At 45.2% G+C, this 9584-nt stretch overlaps 1 pseudogene; it reads right to left on the reverse strand.

Annotated features, from left to right (window-relative positions):
* Positions 1-5642: 5642 nt before the first annotated feature.
* On the reverse strand, positions 5643-6207 carry LOC111756164 (small ribosomal subunit protein eS27-like; annotated as a pseudogene).
* Between the last annotated feature and the right edge of the window lie 3377 nt (positions 6208-9584).

The following is a 9584-nucleotide window of genomic DNA, read 5'->3' on the forward strand; positions in this document are numbered from 1 at the left end:
TCAAATAATAGTATGAAGATTTTCATTTTTACTCTCTAGTGCTGCTATAAGCCTGAATCTCTTTCTTCTGTGCACACTTATTGAGCTGTAGATGTCCATCTCGTGTGGCAGTTACAGCCTACTTTCAGCACCATGAGGCAAAGAAAACTTACCTCGAAATGGTCCTGAAATCCTGTACAAATTGCCCCTGAATCACCAGGACCTGGATTTTCAGAAATGAACTGCTTTGGTTCTTCCTCTTATGCAGCTATACCTCCTTTTCCGTGGAGCAGGGAGAGTGGAGTTGTGAGGAAGAGGTAAAGGGTACGTTAATATAATACATGTACTTCTAGCTAATAGTTGAGCTCCTGGAATTCATATTTTATCTGTCATAGCCTTTACATGCATTTCTTTCCATAGCTTGCACAGCATCCCAGGGGGGTAGGGAGAGTTAAAGGGAAGATGCTTGATTTCTGTTGAGTGTTGGTGGTGCCTGCTGGGGGAGCAAAGGCTAGGGAGAAAAGCGTTACTTTGCACACTGGTGGGAGAAGAATTTGGATGTGGGGGATGAAGAGGATCCAGGTTAGAGATGGAGGTGAGTTGGGGGAAAGAAGCAAGGCACCAGAGAGAAAAACAAAAAGAATGGGGTCATATGAAGTGGCATGCACAGGACTGTCACAGGAGGCACGGGGGCAGCTAAAGGACTGCCATATCTAACGATCAACTTGAAACCATTTGTGTAGCAAACAGTTAACACCTCTCCTACCACTGCATTCAAATGCTTTTTGTAAGTTCTATCATATTCATAAAAACTTTTTTTCTTAATTCTTTTACAGTACTGGAGATTGAGCCCAGGGTAGGAATTAAGAAAGGAATGGGATTTTATATCTGGATCAATAAAGCACAGAATAGATTTACATACAGTGACTTTTAAAATGTTTTAGTAGCCTAGTAAGATAAGAGTTGTTATCATCTCATTTGACAGGTTAGAAAACTGAGGCCCAAGAGGTTATCTTGATCAAGGTCATACATGGAGTAAGTAGTGGAGCTGGGATTCCACCCCAGGAAGTTTGGACCTGGAATGCACACTCCTAACTTCTGAACCTCACCACCTCTTAAAGGCCCATATTCCAAAAGCCAGGAGTCAGAAGCACACAAAAGTGAGCCTTGGGGGCTGGGGATTTAGCTCAGCGGCATAAGCGCCTGCCTTGCAAGCAGGCAGTCATGAGTTTGATCCTTGGTACCGATAAAAACGAAAAAGACAAAAAAAAAAAAAAAAGTGAGCCTTAAAAGTCCCCTGAATTTTGTCTAGCGCTTTGTAACAGGCACTTTTATGAGCCCTTAGCAAGCACTAACTTGCCTAGAAGGGCAAGTGAGATTTGAACCCATCTTGTTGGTTTCAAGGGCCTGGTAGCCCACCTAGAATGTGGGTTGCGTACCATATTTCACTGACTTCACAGAAACTTGCTAAGCTGGCATTGTCTCCAGTGAACACACGCAGAGCCCTGGGAACAGGGAGGTGACAACTGCTGCCTAAGGTCCCAGGAATATAAAGGAGACACATCAGAGAGTTGGAGGTTGAATATGTGTCTATTTAGCTCTGTGGCCAGACTCTTGGTCTCCTAAAATTCAAAGTGCCCTGGAGGTGAGGACCCAATTGAGCCAATGCCCAGTGCCAGGAAGAAGAAAGCAAGCAAGTTGCTTCCAACAGTTGTCAGACTAATGAGGCAGTCAGTGGCTCATCCAAGCGGCTAAATGGCATCTAAACGTTTCAGAACCACTTAGCAGACGTTTCTGAGATGGTTCCCCTGAGTCCAGGAAGCCCACGTCCATCCATGAGGAGTAACAGGGTGCGACAGGGAGGCAGTGAATTGGACATGGCACACAGCATCACCAACCAATGCATGCCAACAAGTCTTTTGCTAAAGGTTACAGATACAGCCATAGGAATGAAAGGGATGCTAACCAGCTTGAAATGACACCTGCATTTCTTCCTTCTCAAGTTCAAAAGCCATGCTCTATTGTGAAACATTCAAGATCTCAGCACAGGCTGCTGGAGAGGACAGAGGTACTGACCCCACAGCCTAAGCAATCCTCCTTTCAGACTGGAGATGTAGGGAGCATCCTCAGCCCCCAGCGTACTCTGTGGATGGGATAAGATGTAAGCTGGCACTTCAGGCTCAGGCCCACAAGGGGACCTGGCACATATAGCAGGGAAACTGAGACAGATCTTGACTGTGAGGCTGAGTCTCAGTAGGAGAGTTAAGAGTAAAGTTTAGTAAATGTCTCAGTTACTATTGCTGCATAACAAAACGCTTGAAACTCTGTGGCATAGACTGAAACCATTTATTTTCCTCATGAGCTTATAATTTGGGCAGAGTTCAGCAGAGACAGACAACAAATAGTTAAACACATAATTTGAATTATGATAAATGTTATGAAGGAGCCAAGGAGAAGGCATGGCTGGCTGTACCTTGTGTGGGAACTCACCATAGGCATCCAGCAGCGAAGGCCAAACGTCCCATCCCGGGGACTATCCAGAATCAGTCTTCAGTGATGACACTGTGTGGTACTCCCTGCCGAGCCCAACCCACTTTTTGTTTGGTTGTAAGTAACCCTGGAACCATAGTGATCCCCTAAACCCAAGTCTTTGCCCGGGCTTTGAAAATCCAGGAATGGGGTGCCCCAAGAAGGGAGATCTTAAGCCTTGTACTAAAATAAGGGCATAAAATAAAATAAGTCATAAAATAAGACTTGAGAGAGTGGAAACCAAAGTAAAAGGGGAGATATTTGTGTCCACAAACTGGCAAAGTGGATCCCTCTGATTATCCTGATTTTAAAAGCTCATGATTTGGACTGAGCCCCAGGACTTAGGTGAGCAGAATCTAGCTATAATCTAGACGTGCAGGAGAAGCTCTAGAGCGGAGCAGAGGGCTCTTTTCAGCAGTGGGGCTGGAGTCAGTGACCCTACTGAAGGAGGCTTTCCTCGGTAACCAGAAAGGGCAGAGCCTATGTCTTAGTTACTTTTTACTCGCCGCTGAGACAAAATACCTGAAGCCCAAGTTGGGAAAGGAAAGGTTTATTTCTTACAGTTTTTGGAGGTTTCAGTCCACACTTAGTTGGCTCCCAGGCAGGCGGGCATGGCTGAGCCTCAGTTCATGGCGGCTGCAAACAGCAAAGCAGGAACCAGTGAAGAGCAAGACACACCTTCTTCCTGCTGTTACATCACATCCTGGCTCCACCCCTATGTGGCTGGAGCACTGACACCATCAATCCAAGCACTAGACAACGAACCATCACAAAAGTACAATGCAAATTCATGAGACCTGGGGGCCACAGACATAAACCATGACAGCCTGCAATAGACCTGGAGGCCTCGGTTGTAAGGCAGGGATAAGTGCAAACAGAAGCCAATGAACATTTTATGATGCTATTCTTTGTTTGGCAGCCAAAAAATGAAGATTGAAAGGCACTGGCACATGTGCAATAAAGGCACCTACTCTCAGATGGAATTATCATTTGGTGCAATCTGGCTACAAACAGTAAGAAATCCAACCCAAACTGCCAGTGTATAAGGGAACACCATTGGCTCATGGACCAAAGGCACAGTATTCAGACTTCCGATGCAGTTTGACCAGGAAGTCAGATGGGGTCACCAGGTTCTAGTTCCCTCACCCCTCCTCTGTGCCTCTTCAGTTGCTGGCTTAAGTTTCAGGCCTCAATTGACAGCAGTAACAGATCCTGTTCATGTATCCTCTTGGATGTCAAACACAGCAGGAAAGAGGTCTCTTTCCCAGAATCCCAAGTAAAAGTCTCCTTATAGCTCTTTGTCGCTGACTGGGTCATGTACCCATCCGTGAACCAACAGTGGGACCAGAGGATTGAAACACATTTATCTAGACCTAGTCAGTAGTTTCACCGCAGAGTTGGTGAGTTCAGCGTCACTGGAGTTCAAGTAGAGTGATTATGGGTCAAGGAGTGGTTGGTTACTCAGAGGAAAATTGGATGTGAAACCAGAAGGAGTAAACAGGGCCTATGTGTGAACTCTAGGAACACATGTATCTAAAAGCAGGAGCAGGGCTGTCCCTAGGGTAGCAGCCCTGGGAAATGTATTCAGAGCCCTGACTATAAAAATAATTGGATAAAAAAATAAAGAATTCTTGGGCTTGTATGAGACATGAGAATCTATTGATGAAGGTTTAAAATTATGGGTACAGAAGTACTTAGGTGTTTGTGTATTATCTATGAAATGAAATGAAATATCAAAATTCTGTACAGTATCTAAGCAGCATCTCTTTCTGTTCTTTACAATCACCTTTCCCGTTCTGGGCTCTGTCATATTTCCTACCACAAGAAACAAGCAACGATGTTATGCGCTTTTCAGGCCCTGTTAATGTCAAGCAATATGGATCTTCTTGTTTTTGTGTTTCCCTAATATCATTTGTTTGATACTGGTTACATTATTACATGTGAGGTTGCATGGGGAACCCTGGATTCCCATAACTGTCTCAAAGGTGGTGGTTCACTGATTGCTTCACTGATATTGACCACTACTGTGTATTACCCAGAGTAAATGATAATTCATTCTCCAGTCATGTTTAATTTACTATCTGGAATTTTGTAGTGAAAATATAGAACAATATGGGTGCAGTGGTACATATCAATAATCCCAGCACTTGGAAAACTAAGGCAGGAGGGTCACCATGAGTTTGAGGCCAGCCTGGGATACATAAATGAATTCAAGGGCAGCTTATATGGCATAGACCCTGCCTAGAAGAAGAAGGAGGAGGAGGAGAAGGAGAAGGAGAAGAAGAAGAAGACAAAAAGGCTGAAGGAGAGGGAGAGAGAAAGAAAGAAAGAAAGAAAGAAAGAAAGAAAGAAAGAAAGAAAGAAAGAAAAGAAAAGAAAAGAAAGAAAATGTAGAACACATCTCCAAGCTATGTCTTATTTTGATATGATTACTTCATGCACAGAATATGATTTGTTTCAATGCTGATGTTCAGTTTGGATAACTGTTTTGTTATGGAAGCTTGTTTTGGAAGCTTGATCCTTGGCTTGGCAATGTTGATAGGTGGTTTAAATTTTAAGAGGTAAGGCTTAATCCAAGGTAATTAAGTCATTGGGGTCATAGCCCTCAGAAGGGTTAATGCAGTTCTTGAGGGTCCCGAGTCAGTTTTCTTTGAGAGGAGCTGGTATAGAAAAGCAAGACTGGCAGCTCCTCTCTCTTTTGCTTCCTGTCTTGCCATATGAGCTCTCCCTTTCATATCCTCTCTCACCCTGATGTTACCTGTTATTAGTCCCAAAGACCAAAGCAATGCGACTGCTTCATCTTGGACTTTCAGCTTCCAAAACTGAGTTAAATAAACCCCTTTTCTTTAAAAGGTACCTAGCTTCAGGTATTTTGTTATAGCAACAGAAACAGACCAAGAAAGCAGAACTCACTTCTGCCTACAACACACCACCACCAGAGTAGAGCATAGATAAAAGGCCCATCAATGTTATCATGCATGTGGGGAATATTTTGTCTTCACTCGACACAGCTTAGAGCAGGATTTGCCTTATCAACCTGAAGGAAGAAAAGGCAGTGAGAGGAAGGGCCCATGGGTGTAACAGAAGAATGGGTACAAGCCAAGCCCAGAGGACGACCTGACACGTGACTGAGGTCTAAGAGGAGGTGAGGGTCCAGCAGACCATGCAGAGTGAGGACATCTGCTGCCACCCCATGAGCCATGGGGTTCAGATGAGAGGACACTGTTGTCTAACTATGGATGAACAAGAGCCAGTGCATGGGTCAGAACACATAAGTGAAGCCCAAGAGTGGGTGATCAATTGTCAACAGCTCAGATACCTGGACCATTCCTTTCTGATGTGAGAGTTACACAAAATCTGTGTGTCAGCATCATTCTGGAGCCTCAATCATTTTGTTGTGTCTATCGTGTTTATTGGGATGGCTTCCCATTCATCTTGTCAATGCTGCTTCCTCCTAAAGGAAACCCTTCTGGAAACCTTGCTTCTCCTCCTGTAGGCTGGCAGAGGACAGTGGAGCAGCCAACACACACAACCACCGTCTGTGATGGCTAAAGACCACAGTGATTTTAAAGCACCCTGGACACTTCACATTCATGAACTGGGAATTGGGGCTCTGTACCCCGTTTCCCCATGTGTTTCCTCTTCTTATTCTCCAGAGAGGGTGGAGATCATCTGCAAGAAGCATGTCCTCATGGAGAGGTCATCACCACTGGAGAGGGCTGAGCCTTAATCTTGCATTCTCTCTCCCTCTCTCTCTCTCTGTCTCTCTGTCTCTCTGTCCCTCTGTCTCTCTGTCTCTCTCTCTCTCTCTCTCTCTCTCTCTCACACACACACACACACACACACGTACACACGTTCTACTACAGACAAAGGGAGTGACCTGCTTCTAAGTCACACTTCTGGAGCCAGGTTCTGTCCAGGACCACCCGATTGGCACAAATCCTAGAGTTTCTCAAGTCGTCAGGTCAACTCCACAAGTCAGGTAGAGGGCTGAAGACCATTCTGAAGAGAGAAATAGGGACAGGAACCCAGATAAAGCCCAATCCAGGCTCAGGGAGCCCAACATAGATTATACTGCCAATCCCAGCCATCAGAAGGGTTCTTAGAAAATTTTGAGATAAATGCTTTTGACAACTGACACTCAACACTGGTCCGAGTCTGGTTTTAGGGCACAAGGCTTGACTGGCATTCCCCATTCCAGCTCGTCCCAGTCACCAAAGTCAGTCCAAAGTGCGGGACTCATAAAGCATATGGGTTGCCCGGGTTTAAGGACAGTGCTGACAAGGAGCCAGCCCTGTAGGGAAGCTGGATTCACATTTCAGCTTTACACTCTTACTGAGCACCTGCTAAGAGCCAGACATTGGGTGGGGACACATTAGGAATCTGTGGTGCAATGTGCTATGCACAGCACATTGCATACTAAGGCGCTGCCACTGCAGTGACCATGGTGCCATTGCACCACACCTCAAGTCTTTCAAATGGACTCCAAATCCATTTAGAAAGTAGAGACTTTCTTTAAGCACCCAGGGATCTGTTCAACCTCAATACATCCCTAATTTCAATCTACTCCAGTAAATATTAAACAACAGGCAACACTGAGGTTCATTTCCTGTATTCCAGGCATGGCTTATACCTCATTTATTTCTAGAAAGATCTACTGTGTGGAGGGAGGGGGACCATGAAGACAGTAAGAATGGACAGCTGTGTGTGAGGAGCCTGACTCAAAACGTGGCATCCAGAATGAAAACTCTTTCTGTCCCCTGTCCACTCAGGTTCCCTTCCTTCCTCACTCCAGTGAAGGCTGTTGTGGCTAGAAAACAGAGTAAACCACTCCCCAAATAAGACTCCTGAGGATTCACGTGAGGAGGCAGAGATGACAGCTACTCCAGGAACCGTGGGACTCTTGTTCAGCCAAAAAGAGTAAACAAGCTGAGGACAGGATCGAACAGCTTGGGAATTAGAGAGATCTGGAGAGTTCTTGAGGGAGAAGAGAAGGAGAGACGCAGGAATGTGTGGGGAGACAAACTGGGTGTTCGTTTAGTGTCTCCTGTGTGGTGTGAGGGGCAGTCCTGTTTTTCTCCCTGCTAGTTTTTAGTTTTACATCACTATAACAAAATACCTGAGATAATCAGCTTAAAGGAAGGAAGAGTTTGTTTTGGCTCATGATTTCAGAGGCTTTAGTCCACAGGTACTGCCTGGGGGCCTGTGGCAAAGAGCACATCACACAGCAGTATACACAAGCTACTCACCTCGCAGCAGCCAGGAGGTGAAAGGGAGAGACAGCACGCAAGAGACTGATATCCCACAATACCTTTCAAAGCCATGCCTCCAACAACCTCAAATCTCCCACTTGGCCCAAGCTCTACAGGTTTCTACCACCTTCCAATAGCACCAAGCCCAGGGCCAAGTCTCTAGCCCATGGACTTCTGGGAGATATTCCAGATCCAAACTATAGCATGTCTCACAATTATGGGGGCCAGAAGTCTAACATCAAGGTGTCAATAGGGCCCAGAAGTACTCAAGGAGACTCCTCTCTGACTCTTCTGGCTTCTGGAGGTCATACTTTGGCTGTGGCTGTACACCTCTGTTCTCTCTCTCCTTTTTGACATGGCCCTCTCCCATTTGTCTTCTCTTGCTTCTTATAAGAATATTGTCATTAGATTTAGTGCTTATGTGGATAATCCAGAATGATCTCCCCTCAAAATCCTTTACTTATTTCTGAAGAAGACTTCTTTCCAAATAAGGTTACATTTACTATTCCTGTGAGTTAGGATGTAAATGCATCTTTTAGCGGGAGAGAGGCACAATTCAGCCTGTTACTGAGCTTAAAACTGATACTGCAACCGGGCATGGTGGTGCACATCTGCAATCCCAGCACTGGGGAGGCTGAGGCAGAAAGATCACTTATGGGCTCAAGGCCAGCCTGGCCTACCGAGTGAGACCCTGTCTCAAAAACAAAGCAACACAAAACAACAAAAACATAAAACCTGATACCACAGATTTGGGGACAATGAAAAGGAGTCATCATCACAGAATGAATAATCTCTCACCTGAGCATCAGGTATTGCTTAGGCCAATGTTCCTCACCTGGATGTCTTCGTGGGTACCTGACTCCTTTCACCATAGCGTACTGCCAGATTCTCTCTTCCCTTTCTCCTCTCTCTGTGCCATTACGAACTTTGGTTAAAACAAAGTGCTAAATAAAGAGAAAACAAAGAGACAGGCAAAGATACATGAGAGAATGCAGAGGGCAGTATTTGGGGAAAACTGAAATTTCTGTCCTTTAATCATACACAGCAACGCTGGCCCTTGGCAGGTATCTCAGCCCTCCCTAGGCATTTCTTTGCATAATCAATAGGTCTCTTGAAATGCTCTCCCAAACAAAAGAGCAGTTCTTGCTCAGGGAGGAATTCTAAAGTCTGCCTATAGAGAGCAATATGCATGAATTGCCTATAAAACAACACATTCTCTCCTAGCACCTGGAACCACAAGACAGACCCCACAGGACTCCTGCCCATCAAGCAAGGAGGACCTGGACTTCTCTAGCTCCCTGTTAGGGAAGGGATTTTGCAGAGCCTAGAGAATTCTAAGTCCAGGGAATATTCAGTAAGCCAGGCTCTTCTTTCTTTTCTCTTTAAGCCTTTAAACAATTGTTCCAAACAGAAAACAATGCTAATTTATGTGCATCTGTGATTTTTGAGTGCAGGGTTCCATAAGGAAAGGATGTGCCTTCGCTGGACTCAGGTTTTCTATGACTAAAATGGCAAGCAGAATGCCCCAGACATCTGCAGAGAGACTGCAGAGGCTGTTCCCTTTTATGGGTTTCAATGCAGGACTTTATGTCAGATTTCGTTTGAAGTAAATCTGAAGACCCCTGAACTCACTGATTTCGAAGGGCTCCATCCAGTTCTACCCTTTGTTCAACTCCCACAATAACTGATAAATGACACCTGCTAGGTGCCAAGCACTGATTCAGGCAATGGGAACACAGCAGTAATCAGGTAGGCACGAAGCTCTGTTCTCCATGGAGCGCCTACTGGAGGGGGAAGACATGAGACCATTTTCTCTTTAAAGAA

Source organism: Cavia porcellus, unplaced genomic scaffold (assembly GCF_034190915.1).
Source record: "Cavia porcellus strain 051 isolate PalLab524CR breed Dunkin Hartley unplaced genomic scaffold, mCavPor4.1 scaffold_5, whole genome shotgun sequence".
Taxonomy (NCBI): domain Eukaryota; kingdom Metazoa; phylum Chordata; class Mammalia; order Rodentia; family Caviidae; genus Cavia; species Cavia porcellus.